The sequence below is a fragment of the Patagioenas fasciata genome, chromosome 21, assembly GCF_037038585.1.
Source record: "Patagioenas fasciata isolate bPatFas1 chromosome 21, bPatFas1.hap1, whole genome shotgun sequence".
NCBI lineage: Eukaryota > Metazoa > Chordata > Aves > Columbiformes > Columbidae > Patagioenas > Patagioenas fasciata.
This window is the reverse complement of record NC_092540.1, coordinates 4,232,549-4,251,714: the sequence shown is the minus strand read 5'-3', so window position 1 is coordinate 4,251,714 and position 19,166 is coordinate 4,232,549. Positions and strand designations below refer to the sequence as shown.

The 19,166-nt window shown below is 47.0% G+C and overlaps 1 protein-coding gene and 1 long non-coding RNA gene across 6 annotated transcripts in view; both read left to right on the top strand.

The window, feature by feature from the left end:
* SRGAP2 (SLIT-ROBO Rho GTPase activating protein 2) overlaps window positions 1–19,166 on the top strand; it is a 93,666-nt gene that overhangs the window by 4,045 nt on the left and 70,455 nt on the right. The gene's annotated exons all lie outside the window — the stretch shown is intronic.
* Window positions 1,740–7,328, top strand: LOC139829597 (uncharacterized). Its single transcript, XR_011742137.1, has 2 exons — window positions 1,740–3,717; window positions 3,823–7,328. It is a non-coding gene; the product is annotated as an uncharacterized lncRNA (long non-coding RNA).

Here is a 19,166-nt window from a genome sequence, read left to right as displayed (position 1 = left end):
ATTTAGAAACTTACTGCATTTCTTTCCACGCTCCGTTCTGGCTGCGCGTTGGAAACCGTGTTTAGCGGCTTCATTTAAAACCATTAATCCACAAACACGCACTTAAGCACTTAAATTATTGCTAATGGAATGACTGAGCTTTGTTTAAAAAATTAATAGTCGTAAGTTGTTAATCAAAAACTATTTAAACAATAGTTTGGTTGTGGTTAATACAACGTTGTTATGCAAAATGTTTGGTGTTCTGTTGCTGAATGAACTCGGTAATTTTTTTGTAAAAGGGGCGACAGGGCGTCGATGAGCAAGTTTTTGTACTCCTGTGACTGTGAGCGATGGGTATTTGTTGTTGTCTTCCAACAGCTGGTTCTTTGCTTCTTTTGGGTTGGATTTAGCGCTTCCCGTGGCTTCTGCGTGCAGGTTTTGGGAGGGGAGATCCATGTTAGGATGAAATGAGGTTCTGAAGATGGAGGCTACTTGTGTTTTACACATCAAACAGTGTGCGGTGCTCAGGGGATGTGGAGGTTTCTTCCTAATGATGTGAGGAGTAGTTTGCAGCCTGTGCGTGCAGTGTGTCCATCCGTGGAGGTCCCTGGAACCACACCGGGAATGGCCTTGAGTGAAGGTCTGACCTTGGAGATGAAGAGCAGTGTAGGGGAAAGGGACCTGGGGGTCCTGGGGACAGCAGGGTGACCATGAGCCAGCACTGGGCCCTTGTGGCCAGGAAGGCCAATGGTACCTGGGGTGGGTTAGAAGGGGGTGGTCAGTAGGTCAGAGAGGTTCTCCTGCCCCTCTGCTCTGCCCTGGGGAGACCACCCCTGGAATATTGTGTCCAGTTGTGGCCCCTCAGTTCCAGAAGGACAGGGAACTGCTGGAGAGAGTCCAGCGCAGCCACCAAGATGCTGAAGGGAGTGGAGCATCTCCCGTGTGAGGAAAGGCTGAGGGAGCTGGGGCTCTGGAGCTGGAGAAGAGGAGACTGAGGGGGGACTCATTCATGGGGATCAATATGGAAAGGAGGAGTGTCAGGAGGATGGAGCCAGGCTCTTCTGGGTGACAACCAGTGATAGGACAAGGGGCAATGGGTGCAAACTGGAACACAAGAGGTTCCGCTGGAATCTGAGAAGAAACTTCTTCCTGGTGAGGGTGTCAGAGCCTGGCCCAGGCTGCCCAGGGAGGTTGTGGAGTCTCCTTCTCTGCAGACATTCAAACCCGCCTGGACACCTTCCTGTGGAACCTCAGCTGGGTGTTCCTGCTCCATGGGGGATTGCACTGGATGAGCTTTCCAGGTCCTTTCCAGTCCCTGACATTCTGGGATTCTGTGACATTGGTCTGGACACCCCTCCCAAGCTCCCTCCTGACCTCAACTACCCAGTGATCCCCTGCTCTGCAGTATCTGGAGCTTCCATTACAAACTCCCATCTTCTGCAGAAGCCACTGAACCTGCTGAGGTGGCCAGACAGGATGGATTTCCCCCAGAACTGCGCTGACCTTGAGCCTTTCTCCTCTAGATAACGGAATCAAAGTCTGCGCCGCGTTGGTTGCGCGGCTGCGCCCTCTGCCCCCGAGGAGGAGCTGCTGCCCGTGTCTGTGGGCTCTTCTTGCCCGGCTTGTCGAAAATCCTCCTTTCTTGGAGGAAACTGCCATGGCCGCGTGTCACGCAGTGGAAATTCTCCTACCAAGACGACGCGGGGTCGGCAGGGGAGGGAAGTGCTGCTTTGATACCATCCTGTACCGTGTGCTCGCGGAGATTACGGGTTCTGTGAAGCTGGAAAGTGAGATTCTGCGGTCTCCATATGGAGCCTTTGATATCTCAAGCTCGTCCCCTTGTCTGGATTGTCTCTCCCAATTCCTTTGTGCAAGTTGCGGTAAAGCAGAGATAATTAATTTATGCTGCGCAGCGTGTTCCGTGTGAGATTTGGATGCTGCCTGTCTGTGCCCGACCAAGGACTGTCAGACTGGTTTGGGGTTTAATATATTAAATTGGAGTGTACATTTGCTGAGGAAAGAAAAGCCAGTGATTTATCTCTTAATTCTTTTCTTTCTATTCATGTCCCACGAGAGCCTTATATTTAATTAGTTTGCATAAAGCTCCAGTAAATAGCTCCATGGTTTGGGCTGCAGAAATGTAATACCGACACTTTTGACGCAGCGAGGGTTCGGCAACCGCTTCTGTCCTTGAGTCGTCTCTAGCAAAGGCTGAAATGCAGATCTCGCAGCACGGTCCGAAAAGTGCTGGGAATATGAAAAATAGATGAGGTAATTTACAGCCGGAGCGCGCAGAGCCCGGGGTGGTTGTGTCACCCAACGCGGCTTGGATGATTGCTCTGAAATTTCATTTAAGTCCCCTTTTCCTCTCTGTGTTGAACAACTGATACTGTATTTGATCTGATTGGGATCTTTTGCCTTAAGTGCCACTTAAAAAGAACTTAAATACCGCATACAAATCTCATTTGTATGGCGCGTCTTCTAAGCACCTTGATTGACGGCCGGCAGTTTTTAGTCCTAGGGAATAAACTTTTAGGAGTGTGTCAGGGATTGCAAAAGCACCTGGGTCAGCAGCTGGGATGCTTTTGGGGGTGATTTCAAACAAAAATGGCATTTCCCTCAACCGTTGAAGGTTTTCTCGTTGATGCTGCATGTGCGGCCGGAGCGGAGGTGTTTGTAGAAGCACTCTTAGGTTGTCAGATCAATGAGTTGAAATCGCTGTCGTCGATTTTGTCGCTCAACCTGTTCCCCTGGGGGTTTTCGGCACTGTTGGCCTTTATATATAGATGATAATTTCTCTTTTGTGTTCTGTTCAGGTCACCGAGTCGGTCGCTATTGCTCTGTTTGCAGATCCCAGCAGCGTCCGTGTGTTTTGGAGACTTACGGCCACTTTTGGCAACGCCTGTTGAACGCCCCATGTAAATAGACTTCTCAGCCCGGTGCGGTTGAGCGGAATAGTTTCGCATTTTGACATTTCGAGTTTGTATGTATTGGATTACCGTTTACATTTCCAATGTAAAACTACCTTTTAAGGGGTTTTTTACAGTTAATCATTTCTCTGTGCGTGTAAGTGGTTCCATTTGTTTGCAACAATGACTCGCTCCCAACTCCGGCTGTGGAATTGCTGGAGAATCATCTGGTTTTCTGCAGTTCTTGATAGTGCTAATCCCTTGGGTTTTGGAGCTGGATCATTCTGCCAGGAAAGGGGGAAGGGGCTGTTGGGAGATGGGTTTGATATTCCAGCAAGAGTTTGTATTTTGTTTTGTCCTCTGTACAGTTCCTGCTAATGGTTTACGAATGAGGACGTGAAGAGGTGGAAGAATTGCATCCAAAATCCCTCTGTTGCAGGTTCATCAGGTGTTGCGAGACCAAAGCTGACCCAGAACCCTCCGTCCGCTCTGCTTTTGCCGTTTCTTCCAAAATCAGAAGGAATTTTCAGTGTAAATCCAGTAGAGTTTCTATACAAAGTTTACCAGCTGGTTTTCCCCAAGTCCCAACTAAGGGAGCCCCATGATATGTTTCCTTCGCTCTAAATGATTTCCTTTCCTGGTAAAGGCTGCACATTAGTATCTTTTCCTTTTTTCTTCTGTTATTTAAAAGGCTTGACTTGTCTTTTTGTGTTTTTAATACTGATTTTTGCCCATTTGGGGAATTTACTTGGAAGAACCTCTTTGCCTGGTCAACTTCTTCATCCGCCTTTATGAAGAGTGAAAAAATCATCTCTTGTGGAGATGGAAAGTATGTTTAAACACGTGTTCTTCTGAATAGCTTGCGCTACGCCGCGCACAGTTGATATTCATTACTTAGGACTGTATTTAATCCATTTTTGTATGACTTTTGCAGATTTCATGCTGGCTTTTTGAGAATTTCTACAACATCATGGGAGTCGTGCTCTCTGAATGTTGGCAAGTTATTGCAGCCAATGGAAGCAAATACAGAGTTATGTGCGATTTGTTGAGGGATAAAAATTATGGCAGCAAATGGGGGGAAAGGGTCTTGACTTCACTGTAATTCCATCATTAGAGACCATTCTGCGTTCCTATTTTCTCCTTCCAAAAAGAGCAATATTACAAAAGCAAAACAGAGCCTTTGTTCTGGGAAATCTCTGGGTAGTGGTCAGCGAAACTCTTGATGTGTTTAAGTCAGAAAACACATGTGGATGTCGAGCGGGTGTCAAGGAAGCTCAGCTGGTGTTTTTTTCCAAGTCGATGCTACAAATGGACTCGAAGCATTTAAAAGACTGGATTTTTCTTGCCATCAAAGCGACTATTGGCTGCTGTTTAACGCCAAGGCAGCAGGAATGGAAGCGAATGGAAATGTGAATGTGAGCTGCTCCTGGGTGTAAATCTCAGCTGGTGCGGGCGCCCTTTTGCGTCCGCTCAGAACAGGGCAGGAAATCTGGGGCATAAACTATAAGCAGCAAATTCTCAAACATTTGTAAGGTTCCCCTCTCTCCTTTAAGGAGTGTTTTTTCTGCCGCATTTTCTTTGAAGGTGTCGCTAAATGCCGTAGAAACAACTTTTGCTCGGCGTTTATTCCCGTGAAACGGGCCGAATTAGGCCAGCGAGCGGCCTCACCCTGTGGCACAGCAGCAGCTTTTGGACTCTTGAGAAGGAGCCAAAGAAACAGATTAACTCGAAACCAAGAGCGGATTTTAATCTGCGCTCGCCAAGTGGTGCGACAGGATCAGTCCTGATTTTGAAGTGCGCTTTTTGGTATTTTGGCTTTGCCGCTTTGAAGCAGGGAAGGGTGTTTGGTTTGGTTTTGTGCTGCTGTCACCGGACAAGGGTTTTAACGCTGAGAGTAAACCACGGGGCTATGGGATGTATAGATGGGGAGCGCTTGCAAATTGAATCTACTTAAAATAACGACAGTTGTTGCCTGGGAATTGGTCCCTGGCTGGTTCTTTGCTCCAATGGTCCCGAGGGGTTTGTTCCCAACAGACCCGGAGCTGCTGAATTGCTCAACCAACAAGTGGATCGATTGTTTTCTAACCAACGATCCTAAACCTCAGTCAATCAAACCCGTTCAGCGTCACCGTTGGGTTTGCGTAAGAGGGTAATGAACGTGTTTTTCTTGCTGTAGCTTTTATTTGCCACCTGAAAAGGGAGGGGGGGTGATTAGCAACACAAATTAGGGCTTATTCTCCAAATGGGGTTGTTTAGGAGGATGTTATTCTGTGTTCTTTGGGTTTTAGCCCCTGCATGGTGTGGGAGAGCTGAAAAGCTGCATTGGTGCCGCTGTTGGTCCCGTGGTCGTGGTTCCACGTGGTAAAACAACACGGGGCTTTAAGCAATTTAACCCGTGGAGGTTTCCTCCTTCTGTCAGCATTTGTAACGCTCATGGAAATGTCATGGAAATGTGATTTCTCACTCTCCCCATGTCCCACCCGTCCTGTTCCACCGCTTCTAGGAACAGCGAGGATGGTGTTGCGGATAACGTGGCAAACACCAACGTTTTAGTCGCCAGCCCCTTCGATTTAGTTCCGAGTGTGTCTGGATATTGCACTAATAAAATCTGGTACCGCTCGCTGCTGATGGGGGTTTAGTGATGAGAAATCAAGGGGAAGCCCGGGTTGTGGTGATGAGCCCTTTGCAGGAATCGCTCTTTGCTGGTTTGGGGATGTGAGTGAGATGAGGTGGGGATTGTCATTAGATCAAGGCGTTAATTGATCCCCTCACCTCCATCCACGCAGAGCAGGGAGGAGTCAAATTGATGGGTGATTTCAAGGAACATGTTCCATGTGAGGATGTCTTTATTCGAGGAGTGTTTAAGATGCCTGTTGGATGAGGTTTAAGTACAGTGGGATAAATTACTCTTGTCTTTGAGGATGCTCCTCCTCGTTAGCACTTAATTTGCAAAGTTGGGTGTTACAGGAAATGCCACAAAATCCTCTTCTTGCTGCAGGTGAACACTGGGGTGGTGCTTTTGCTCTCCTGCTGCTCAGAGTACCTGGTGTCCAAACCAGATCTTGCATGATGTTCCTTCTTGCTTTTAGAAAATAACCATCAGAGGAGCTATTCATATGTTTCATTAGCACCCTTATTAAAATCTGTTTGTTGTTGGTTGATGTAAATGCAGTTCTGTGTGCCATAAACCTGTATGAAAACAAGCAGAAGAATCACACCCGCCTCTTTAAAATGAGGACAGCAGCACGTATATCACAGCGGGGGTTTGAATGCAAAGGGCGTTGAAAGCCTAGGACAGAAGCCACGTACCTGGGAACAGCCATTATTACTGTGAAAACCAAAATTGTCACCATTTTGTTAATATGTGCAGCGCATACGTTAATGAATGACAGTGCAAAGTGTTTTGTGGAGTGTAGAAGTACAGAGTTCTGAGTGGGCCCAGGGAGGTTTATCCCCCGCATTTGATAACCGGTTATTCAGAAATGTGATAACTGAATATCTCTGTGAGGTGGCTTTGGAGAGGAGCCTGCTTTTGCTTTGGTCTCTTCAATGAAAGTAACTCTTGCGAGCTTCGCTGCGCTCTCACCATCTGGTGAAGAAGGAAACTCGCTTCATCCCATCCACCCTTTGGATGTGGCTGTGCCACCGGCGTTTGTGCTCGGACCCGTCTGTGTCGCACCCAGCGCTGCAGGAAGATGCTGAAATATGGACAAAAGACTTTGCAAGTGAATGATTGCAAATGTGCAGCTGGTAAAGGGAGGGGAGAGGGTGTCTGAGCTACAGGGGAGGAACAAGCGCAACACTGCAAAGGTCACAGGATACAAGATGATGTTCGGCTGGAAACTTCACTCGCTATGAATGAAACTGCACTCGTGTGTTTTCCCCCTGGAGCTGAATGCCTGAAAACTGCGGATACTTCTTGTTCTGTTGCTTTTTTTGCTTTTCTTTTTGTGGCTCTTGTGAGCTTCCATGAGATGAAAAGATTGGGGAGTGGAAATCAGACAGCGCCCACTGAAACATCCTCACCTCCAGCGCCTTCGTGAGAGCTGTGACACTGTTAGGTTCTGGTTTATCTAGTAGGACTGTTTGCAAGTCAAATTTTGGCTGTGCTAAACCAACGTGTGATGTTTCTTAGCAGGGACTTCATTACGGTCCCAGAGGTATCAGCGCCGCTGACATTTGTTGGATAAACTCAGGGCTTGTGCCAAGCGCCCCTTGGAAGCAGCTCCGGGACCCCCCGAGCGCTGGTTTTATTTCCCGTTTACTGGAACGTCTCGTTCCCCATCACTAAGTTGCCTTTTCTCCCTCCATGTGCTCTCCCCCCATCCAGATTGTCTGTATTTTCTCTGAGGTTGGTTTGATCCTTTTATCAATCCATATGTTGTTACCTTCCCATTGTATGATTAATTTCTTCCTGTAATGATAAATTGCCCAAAAGTGTTTGAGAAATCCTTTTATTTAGCCCACTTGTCTAATGCCAAACACATCCGTATGCGTTGTCTTCATACTTAAGGAATTAATCTTTACTTAGGCTTTAAATCAACTTATTACCCCATCCCCATCAGAATGAACATGGTGCAGGGCTCTTTGCATCCCTTGATTTCTCATTTATGCTTTCTCCTCCCAAAATCTTGTCTGAAACCGGTACCCCAGGAGGTTCAGGTACCAGGTTCGTTTCAGATTTAAAACAAGGCAACAAATTCTGGCGCTGGCCTCTCTGGAAAATCCCTACAGGTAGAGCCGCTTTTTATGTTTCGCAAGCAGTGGCGGCTGTTGCCAGCAGAGGAGCGAGTGTTTTGGTTGGGTTTGCTTTTGCTTGGGGTGTTCTTTTGTTTTCTTCTCAAACTCCAAGTTATTTTCTGGTTAACACACTGCAACAGTCGGTCGTTCTCGCTGGGATTTCTACGTTTTCTTGACGGCGGGCTCAGAGGAGAGGAGGATCCTCTTGGTGGGTTAGAAGGGGGTGGTCAGTAGGTCAGAGAGGTTCTCCTGCCCCTCTGCTCTGCCCTGGGGAGACCACACCTGGAATATTGTGTCCAGTTGTGGCCCCTCAGTTCCAGAAGGACAGGGAACTGCTGGAGAGAGTCCAGCACAGCCCCCAAGATGCTGAAGGGAGTGGAGCATCTCCCGTGTGAGGAAAGGCTGAGGGAGCTGGGGCTCTGGAGCTGGAGAAGAGGAGACTGAGGGGGGGACTCATTCCTGGGGATCAATATGGGAAGGGGGAGTGTCAGGAGGATGGAGCCAGGCTCTTCTGGGTGACAACCAGTGACAGGACAAGTGGCAATGGGTGCAAACTGGAACACAGGAGGTTCCACTTAAATCTGAGAAGCAACTTGTTCCTGGTGAGGGTGTCAGAGCCTGGCCCAGGCTGCCCAGGGAGGTTGTGGAGTCTCCTTCTCTGCAGACATTCAAACCCGCCTGGACACCTTCCTGTGGAACCTCAGCTGGGTGTTCCTGCTCCATGGGGGGATTGCACTGGATGAGCTTTCCAGGGCCCTTCAACCCCTGACATTCTGGGATTCTGTGAGCATCCAGCAGGATTTTGGGCAGCAGCTTGTGATCTCCAGACCAACCCATATGGACGTTGTTTTTTTGCTACCGGAGGTTTCTCCAGAAAGCAGCATCTGCAATTCCTGCAGCTCCATAATAAATACTTGCTGGAAGGTGCAAGAGCAGTGACAATTTTCTCCATCCTGTTGCCTTTTCCAGCTCGCTCGCATCGTTTCGGTGGCTTCACGACGAGGCTTCATGCAAATAGTTCTCGTGTCCCCCCCCAGTGCCAAACCCGAGCGACCCAACCAGCTACCGCGGCTGGGATCAAAGTTCTGCTAATTCACTGTTACCTCTGGTTTAAGGATCTGGGATCTTGTGAAAGGTTCGCGCTTGTCCTCGCAGCAAGAAGTTATTTATCTGTTGGTTGTTTAAACACATTTAGGGGTTTTAGAAGGAGGAGGTGGCTCAGGTCTGACGTGGGAAGGATGAACCTGTGTGGGTCTGTAGGAAGGAGTCAGTCGATTGCTGGTGTCTTTTACATGGTGTCTATTTTAAAGCCATTGGTGTTCAGCCGGCCTCGCTTGGGCTGTCACCAAGAGGGGACTCTGCGCTTGCTTTGAGTCTTTGACAGTACCAGGAGTCAAATATTCAGCTCTATGTGCTAAGGGTGCTCTGATGTACCAGGAAAACAGGTTCCCTTGCTTTCCCAGCCTCCTTTTTTCTTTTTCTTTTATTCTTTCTTCTAGTCACCTGCCTTTCTTCAAGCTTATTTTGGTAACAAAAGATCCCTCTGAAGCCTCACTACCTGTGCTTATGGCAACACTATGAAAATCTGTTGACCATGAACTTTTTAAAGCGCGGGTGTTCTCATTTCTTTCCCATAGGGTTTTTTTAGTCAGCTCCGTGGAAAGTTCTATTTATTTATCTATCAATGGGCAGAGTGTTTATTTGAATTGGTTTTCAGTGCGGCCCAAACGACGTGCCCGTTCTTCTCAATGCACTCGAGCTGTTCAGCTGTGTCATAAACCTCTTCCAGTTGGGATTTTATCACTGCATCACTTTCCAAAGTCCTTTTTCACTTTACAAGTGAAGTCCACTTAGGTTTCAGTCTTGGGATGACCCCTTGCCTATTGGGGAAGAAATGATGCTCATATATCATCCGTATAATTGAGAACTCTTGGATCTGTGATACTAAAAAACCAAAGGCAACCCAAAACCCCAGGTTGTCTTTCGCAGGATGCTCTGATTCTGAAGCTTCCCGTGGCAGATTTTAAACACTAGAGGTGTTACTCCTCAGCTGCTTTGAAGCTGAATAAAGCAAATTCTTCCTGGGTAGAACCGTACATGGATTTAGAACATGAATGTAATAACAATTCCCTTTCTTTTCTCTTTAAAATCCCATCGGTTTCCCTTTTGGTAGCCGTGGGTGAGCACACTCGTCCTCCCACCTTCGGTACCGTTCGCCCGGGTCCCTTTTCGGAGCCTGTTTTTGGGTCTGTCCGCAGAACGGGATCGTGTTCCAAGGCGACCGAAAGGAGATGAAACGATAAAAGGGTAATGAGTGGCTCGAAATGACCTAAATCAAGGTCTCCAGTGAGATTTGTGGGATTCAAAATGAGAGAACATTGAATGTTTCTGTAGTTTCTTTTCGGTCTGGCATCCAGCCCGCGGGGCTGGAAAGGATGCGCCTCTTCTTGTTAAGAGAAAGAGGAGATAATTGCGTGGCGGTTTTGCCTTTATTTTCTGTTCTTGTCTGGGTGTTTTTGGACGTGACGGGATGGCAAATCCCAGCGTTGTTGGGAATGAGGCCGGGGGAACACAGCTCACCAGTAAAAACCAGTGAGGTTACTGGGGAGAACAGTCAACAATTCCACCAATGAGTCTGAGTTCGTCCCATCTTGAGCTGGATCATCACAGAGCTAAAACACGTCTGGGGATCCCTTATTTCACCCCTTCCTTCCTGACTTGTGCCGTTGGGAAGTGATTTTGGCCAATAAATAGGAAATAAACGCTTCCCTGAAATTCCCCACCACAAATAACCAGGTTTGCTATTTTTAAGCGCCAGTTTTTTTGACTGATTCTTCCAAAGTTCTTTTTGCTCCGCTGGGATTAAGTCTTGAATGAATGTTTTCTTGAAGATTTATTTTTAGGCCTTTAAAGGCTTATGTGAACTGGCAGTGATTGCCCGTCCTAGACAGCAGATTTATACTTGAAAACTCCGAAGTTTTGAAGCTGCCGAGGAGAGCGGCCGGTTGAGAACATCGCAAGAATCATTTCGCTGCCTTTTGTCCTGGGGTTTTGTTGATAATTTCCTATGTCTATGGGAAATATTTGGTGTTGAATCAAAGCTTCACTGTTCCCTGTGAAGCTGAACCTTGGAGCTTGAAGATTTTCATTTGAAACAGGAGAACGGTTCCGAATGTTAAACGTTTCTCTTGGTGGCAGAGCCGGTGGGAAACGGGTGTCATTGCGGATTCCCCGTCCTCTCCTTGCAAAGCAAAGATCTGGTTTGTGTTGTATTTTGTATTGGTTTGTATTGTATCGCCGATTAGGGTGGACTTAATTGTAGCAAATTCCTGGCTCGTTGATGTTATTTTCTACGTGCCCGAGCTTGGTTTGAGGTCGGACCATTCACCCTGACGTGTTTCACAGAATGGATGCTCTCGGGGCGGTGACAGTGCGTGTGGCTATTACTACCGATGGCAAATTGGTTAATAATGTGGTTAAGCCTAAATAAACTCATAGTGCAGACTGTGTTGCTTTCGTTGCCTAAGTTAATATTTTTATACACCGACTATTAACTTTCTGCCTTGGAGGTTTTTACTGGGCTTTAATTTGAGTCCTTTTGCTCCGCTCGATGCAGCTTCTTTGTACATTGGTTCTGGAACCACCCGCTCAGGCCTTGGGAGAGTTGAACAGCGAGTGGTGGTTCCTCCCTGGGAAGGCTTAAAAATGCCCTTAAATACTCCAAGCTCGGGGCTTGAACTCATTTTCATCAAGCCGAGCAACTTTCTTACGACTTAATTACTGTCATTTTGATTTGGGTAGAGGTCGGTCCTGATTTTCTCCTGTTGGCAGATGGAGTGGTGAGTCCAGTGAACACAGTAACTGGGAGAGACCCGATCTGGCTTTTTAATTTGCTTGCCAAAGGCTTTCTTAATCATATTTTCTTTGATGTGCAGCAAGCTGGAAATTGGGAATAAGCAAAATCTGTTTTAATGAGCGAGGAGTGGGCGCAGGTGACTCAACCTTCGTCTCTTTTTAGGTCCCGATTCCAATTCGCTCCCTGTTGGTAGCGAGTGAAATGTCACCAAATGTTGGCGCTGTCGGAGGAGCTGGGAGTGAGTCCCTGTGTCTGGGGGCTCCGAATCCTCCCGGCGGGGACACGGGGCCTGGACGGGAGTGGGAGGATGAATCATTTTCTGGAGGAGCCGCTGGTTCCACACAGATGGAACAAGAAATTCTGCCTGGGGGTTTGCACATGTCTGACGAGCTTCTGAGGCTCGAGTAACATGGTTTCGTTAAAGGCTGATATTTCTGTGTCAATTACAAATGAAAAAAATGCATAGATGTGACCCAAGTATGTTATTTTGTGAATGAAGAGTCACTTATTACATAATGATGAAGTCATGCTGCGATGTGTGCGGCATCCTTAGGCGATGGCGTTCGTTCCCGTTTTGATGTATTTGACCTCCTCGCTGATGCTGGAAGAGAGCTCGTCTTGTTCTTGGAAAGCAGAGGCGCAGCCACGGCTTCTGATCCCAACCTCTGCGCCGTATTTTGCCTGATTTACTCAGTATCCATCATCTTCATCAGCGTAGATACCGTGAGAGAGCACAGCAGGATTGCAATACTTTTATAAACCTTTTTGTATCATTCGATAGGAAATTGCTGGCTTACTGCAGATATACTGGGAGGCAATGGGATCGCAGAATCCCAGAATGTCAGGGGTTGAAGGGACCTGGAAAGCTCATCCAGTGCAATCCCCCATGGAGCAGGAACACCCAGCTGAGGTTCCACAGGAAGGTGTCAGCCACTCCTCCCAGCTTGATGTCATCAGCAAACGTGCTGATAGTACATATATGGGATATGGGTGCATATACGTATATGGATATATGGGGGCAATTCGCTGCGCAGTCTCCTGTAGTTCTCTGCCTCTATTTCTCATGGATAATCCTTAAAACCGTGTCCGGGATGCAGCAGGAACGGGCTCCTTAGCAAGGTTTTTCCTCCGCTCTTTTCTTTAAATACAAGATCCACTCTGCGCCACTTAATTCCTGGGTAGGTTTTTAAAATCCAGCCATCTCAGAGCCCGCGGCACCACCGACTTCCCATCCCGAGCTGGCGTTCAAAGAGAAACTCGCTTGTTTTAGCCTTTAAATAGCTCTGGGATGGGAGGCGGATGGCGCGAGCACACAATGCGGCCCGCGCCGGGCTGGGGGTTCAGGGCTATTCTTAGCTGACAATACCCGGAACGAAAAGCCGTAGACGCCACAAGGCGTTTGGGCCATTGTGTGCGAGCGATATTTTTAATACGCAAAGCCAGAGGTCTTGCAGGTTCTCTTGCACTCCTCCTTGGAGCCTCTTGCTGGGGACAGTGGAGGTTCAGAAGGAAACGGCTGCTAAGCCGCTGCTTTTAAATCAGGCTTAAATTCTGCTCGCATGGGAGAAGGTTTAAGGTGAACGGGCTGTATGTGTTTTCCCCCTTGAACGCTTGGAAGGCGACAGTTTTTGCAAAGATGAGTCAACTCAAGTATGTCTGTCTCGATACCTTTGTGTTGATGTTTCTGTTTTCAAAAGGAGGTTCACGCATGGAAAAGAAAGGGGATGATCCGTGTGCGTGTTACTCAAAAGCTCCGGGGAAGCCGAGTTGAGTTCATCTCGACCTCAACTGCTGTCAGAAATGAAGAACATTTCTTGGCCTTTTGCTGGCTCAGCCCATCGCTCTACTGATTTTTCAAGGAATGGGGTTTTTTGGACTGAGTGGGTGGAACTTGTTTGCAGGAAAGGGAGCTGGTGGTTCAGCGTCTCTGGTGCAGGTTACTCAGGTTCTGGTCTCCACAGACGTGTTGGTGTGAGAGAGAACCTCGATTTCAACGACACACAATCCCTGTATGAGCCCGGGAAATCAATATTATTACACTTAAATATTTACATTGCAAAACACCATCTTATTTGAAGCCATAAATAGACAACTACACCTTATTTTTCACGATATGACGTGTCCTTTTCAAGTCTGGTTTTCTCAATGTGCCTTTTTCCCTGTACCTTCCCAAGCTTTAGAGGAAAAAAAGCATTGAGGTCCACAAACTGAACGTCGCTTTTTCTGGCGTTAAGGGGAGCTCCTTGGAGACAAATTTGCTATTTTCACAGTTGATAAAGGCGTTTTGGATGGTTAATGGTAATTGATCTTTGTCTTTCAAAAATATTGAGCCCCAAAGAATAACTGGCAAGTGTCTGGTTTTGGAGATCTGAATGTGGCGAACAAGGAACAGTTTTGTCGTAAGTCGTCGATGCAGTTTTTTAAAAGGGGGAAGTGAAACTTCTTGCTGAGAGAATTTTCTGTTCGTTCTATTTTGAGTGTATTGTGAAATCAAGGAAAGAACAAGCGGATATTAAAGTTAAAATTTAGATGGTTGTGTATGCTGCAGCAAGAGTAAACACTTATAATGAAGTGTATGGTGATGGTGTATCCACCAGGCAGTTTTGCACTGGCTGCTCCTTAACTGGGCTGAAATATGGGTTTGGAACTGAGCTGTAAGGAGAAATATTGAGCAGAGAAATGATGGGGTTAAACCGTAACGTTGTTCAGGGCGATCTGCAGCAGTGGTGCTTTGCTTAGAAACCCTCCTCTTGGAGAACGGTCTAAAGTCCTCCTTAAAACACACAGGGGGAAGAAGTAGCTTCTCTTAAAATTTCTTGTGAAGTGTGGGGCCATTTGTAAGGAAACTGCCGACTCTTTCTGCTCCCAGCGCCTGCTGTGCTCTCGGATGGTGGGGCTGCGGGTGCTGTCGCCGGGCACAGTGACTCCATCCTCAGCACCTCTGGGATTTGAGGATGTGTCAAGGTTTAATGCAAGGTGACAATAACCCATGGCAGACACTCCCTGTTACCCCCTTGCCTTCCCTCTACCTTCTCCTTTAGATTGGAAAGATGATAAGGAAGATAAGAAGGAAGGAAGAGAGAATCACAGAATCCCAGAGTGTCAGGGGTTGAATGGCCCTGGAAAGCTCATCCAGTGCAATCCCCCCATGGAGCAGGAACACCCAGCTGAGGTTCCACAGGAAGGTGTCCAGGCGGGTTTGAATGTCTGCAGAGAAGGAGACTCCACAACCTCCCTGGGCAGCCTGGGCCAGGCTCTGACACCCTCACCAGGAACAAGTTTCTTCTCAAATTTAAGTGGAACCTTTTGTGTTCCAGTTTGCACCCATTGCCCCTTGTCCTGTCACTGGTTGTCACCCAGAAGAGCCTGGCTGCATCCTCCTGACACTGCCCCTTTCCATATTGATCCCCATGAATGAGTCCCCCCTCAGTCTCCTCTTCTCCAGCTCCAGAGCCCCAGCTCCCTCAGCCTTTCCTCCCACGGGAGATGCTCCACTCCCTTCAGCATCTTGGTGGCTGCGCTGGACTCTCTGCAGCAGTTCCCTGTCCTTCTGGAGCTGAGGGGCCACAACTGGACACAATATTCCAGGGGTGGTCTCCCCAGGGCAGAGCAGAGGGGCAGGAGAACCTCTCTGACCTACTGACCACCCCCTTCTAATCCACCCCAGGTACCATTGGCCTTCCTGGCCACAAGGGCCCAGTGCTGGCTCATGGTCACCCTGCTGTCCCCAGGACCCCCAGGTCCCTTTCCCCTGTTGATGCTGTGGTGGAGCCTCCCCCTCCCCAGCCTTGGGGGTGGATGGAAAACACACCATCATTTTTCAACATTTAGGGGCTGAATTTTTCTAGAAACTTCAAACCCCGCAAAGCTCTAAGTTTTGCACAGCTTTCTTCAGGTATTTTTAACAAGTGCGTTTTCTCTGATTTTTTTTGGTCCCGCTTTCAGCTGCTCCACAAGAGCAGGATTATTTCCTTCCCTCTGTCCCTGCTTGATATAAAAAGGCTCCTTTTAACTTCTCAGAAGTGGAAGGAAATGACACTGGGCAAAGTTCTGCTCTTCAGTGGACACGTACTGTCAGGACGCTTAATTTCAGGGAATATTATTATTATTGTCATTATCAGGGAATACTCTCAATATTCATGGAATTCTGTTATCTAATTGGTACTGGAAATCCAGATTAACACTTGGTTTTATGTCTGATACTCTCACTTCAATTGATTCAAAGTTATATATATGAAAAAATGTGTTGTTTGGGTTTTTTTTGACTATTTTATTCATATTTCTACATCTCAACGAATGGTGCAGTTTGTGTGCGTTTCTTTGGAAAAAGCCTTATTTAGGAAGCAGGCGGAGGGACTTGGGGGAGCAGAGAGGAAATAGTTTTGCAGACAAAGGTTTAATTTTATTTCGATTGCAGAAATCACCTACTGGGCAACAAAAACCTAAGCAGAATCTTGTCTGGCTTCCAAACAGTGTATGTAGTGTGGTTTTTATTGAGTATTTCTAAGTGATAAAATGTGTGTGTGCGTAAAATGAGGACGGGAGTTTTACTGTCAGTTTTCTGACAAGGGCACGTGAAAAATGAGCATCTCCGTGTTCCTGCCCTCTGATGAATGGGTGTTGCTGCAGCTGACAAAGGACACATAGAAATATGATGATTCACCCAAATCGAGCTTTGCGGGCTCTGTCAGATATTCATTCCCCCTCTTGACGAGAGGCGCTATGCGGTTAAAATATAAGTTCCTTTAAAGACCAGTCCACTTACACAGCTGAATATTCATAGCTCTAAAGGAATGACCTGTGTGTTTCCTATAGCTGTGTAGGAAATGCTGCTCAGGGTCCTTTGGCTTTCATTGAGTATTCCCCGTGTAAACTTCTCATGAATGTGAATAAAGACTGAGCCAAAAAGCCTGGAACAAGACTTCTTTAACATAAACTTGTTCTGTAATTTTAACTTAGCCTTATATATGCTTTTCTTAGGTGCGCTCTATGTGAAATAAAAACGATGCTCCGATTTGATTTCTTATGTAAACAGTTAAGACTGTTTTATCGTAAACTCTCATGCCGGTTTAAAGAGGCATGACTTTGATTTTCTGTAATGGTTTTGGTTTAATGGCGGGTGTGGGGAAAATAAGAGGCTGCTCCGGTGGAAATCAGCTCTGTCATCAGTGTCCTCTGCGACCGCGGGCAAATAACTTGGCCCTTTTTGATCTTGCTGAAGTCATCTGCAAAATGTCTGTAATGATGCTTATTATTCACCTCTCCTGGAATGTTCACGGTTAATTAATAGTTCTCAAAACCTCCCGGGAACGCGCCTGGCCGTGTCTCCACCGGGACTGACAGGGAGGCAGTGCCGACGGGTTCGGGCTGCTTAAATAGATTTGACTCATCTTGTTGACTTCTTTGGCTGCTCGTCTTCCTCCTGGATGGGCTGAGAGCCCGGCCCGGTGTTGGGAGGAAGGCTCGGAGCTCCCTCATGGGTCACTTGTCCAAGTCCCCGGGCTGCTGGCCCGCAGCGGGTTTGGGCACTCGCTGGGTTGTTCCTGACCGACCAGGTGGGTCTGTCCTGGCTGTGGTGGGATGGGACGTGATGGGACGTGATGGGATGCGATGCTCAATCAGGGGCATGTCCAACCTCCCATCTCCCGGGTCCTTCAGCTACAGGAGTTGGGAGGAGATGGGAGGGCATCAGATTTGATGAGTGTGGTTTATCTCGAGTGTGGCTTATCTGAAGTGCGGTTTATCTCAAGTATGGTTTATCTGCAGTGCGGTTTATCAGAATGAGACTGGGGATGGGGAGGGGAAAATGTTGGTGGTACCAGGGAAAGGGGGTGGTCTCCATGGCAGCTTTGAGGTGCTTCTGCAACAGTGGTGCTAACCCAAAGTTATCTCGCACTTTTACCTCATCACCAAAGTTTAAAATGAAGCCTCATCCTGTTCACTTATTTTTGTATTTTTAAGAAATATTACAGGTAAATTGGCTTTGAAGTATGAGCTTAAACACAAAACAAGGATGAAAATGGTTAATGCAATTCAAATAAAAACAAGTCCACATTTATCTGTCTTTCCCCAAGCTGCCCAAGACAACCACGGAACTTGGCAGGGAACTGGGAGTGATTTGGAAATTTAGTTTGCTGTGCTTGAGAAGTGTTTACCTGTCCCTTTTTGTTCCTCTTTAGTTATTTCTCTTATCGTTTATGCATGTTAGTTACCAAAGAGGAGAGGGAGGCGAAGAAATCCTGAGGTGAAATTAAATTAGACACCGACATTTAATAATTCTGCTTGTACCTCTAAATATATGACATAATTCACCAAAGGATTTTCCTTTCTTTGAAGAGATTAAACTGTGTAAGTCATAAATTGCCACTTCTAGTAATTGTATTAGTTTGAAAAATATACTTGATGTTACTTTGCATGAAATACTTGTGTGCGAGATGGTTTAGTGTGTCTGGATGGATGCTGCTTTCTCACCTATGGTTGTTTTTGTGCACGGATGCATATGAACATGGTAGTCAGTGATGTATAGCGAGTTTAATTTGGGATTCCCAAAGTGAATCGAGGCAGTAAGAACATACGGCAAATGCCAGAAATAATGATCGCGTCGTGTGATGAATAATTCAATTCTGTTTAGTATTAAAATAAACCCCTCACGATATTTGACATAATGCAGATGAAACACTTCAAGGAAAGAAAACGTTGCGAGGTGGAAGAAGCGGTTGTTTCGCTTCTGTTTTAATCACCATCGGTGGAGGAAAATCTGAACGCTCAGGTAGAACAGAGACGTATGTAAAGTCCAAAGGGCTGCTGTGGACTTCTAAGTGCAAAGTCCCGTTCTGAATTCGAGTACTGATAGGTTTGGGGCCAAGGAAAATTAAAAAGAAAGAGACGCACAAATATTTTTGAGCTCTTTTGAAAACGTTGTGCCACCCGTGACTCGAGGAGCGCGGTTTGGGCGGTGGGAAATGGCCATTTCTGCAGGTGCTGGGCGCTGGGTCCGCTCGAGTTTTACTGAACGCTCGTGGAGCTCGTGTCAGGTGTCCTGTGTAGAGATGGAGAAAGCGAGGGGCAGGCTGAGCTGTTGTTTGAAGGAGTAGGAGCGTTTGGGGTGGAAATGGGTTGTCTATGGATCTGGAGGCACCTGATGTTGCTTGTGAAGACGGGGGGGGGTGAAAACATTAAGCAGGGCTGGAGGAGTCGAATCGAATGTTTCTCTTTACCCTCTGGTGCTGGGTACCTGATGGCACAGACCGAGGTGGATTTTTCACCAACTGAGCAAAACCAGCCCACTTTGTCTTAGTCTTTTGGTGCATCTGAACTGAACCCTTAAGATGCTGCTGGTAATTCTTACAAGCTCTTTTTTCCCCGCGTGGTTTTTATTGGCGTAACGCGGAGGAGAAGCGAGAACAACCTGCAGGATGATGAAGCACAGAATGATCCAACATCTCCTGCGTCGTGGCGATTTCAGGATGTAGTTCTAGCCACTCGGGGTTTTTTTTTCTTTAATTTTTTCTGGTTTCTACAGTAAGGGATGGTTTTCTTAAGTGCTTTCTATGGAGCACACCCATGGATAGCAATGAGAAATGAGTGGAGCAGAGATGTCCCACGGTTTGAGCAGGAGAACCTGGCTTGGCAACCCCTCAACTCCGCTTTTGTCTCCTGGACCTGTTCTGCTGTCTCTTCCT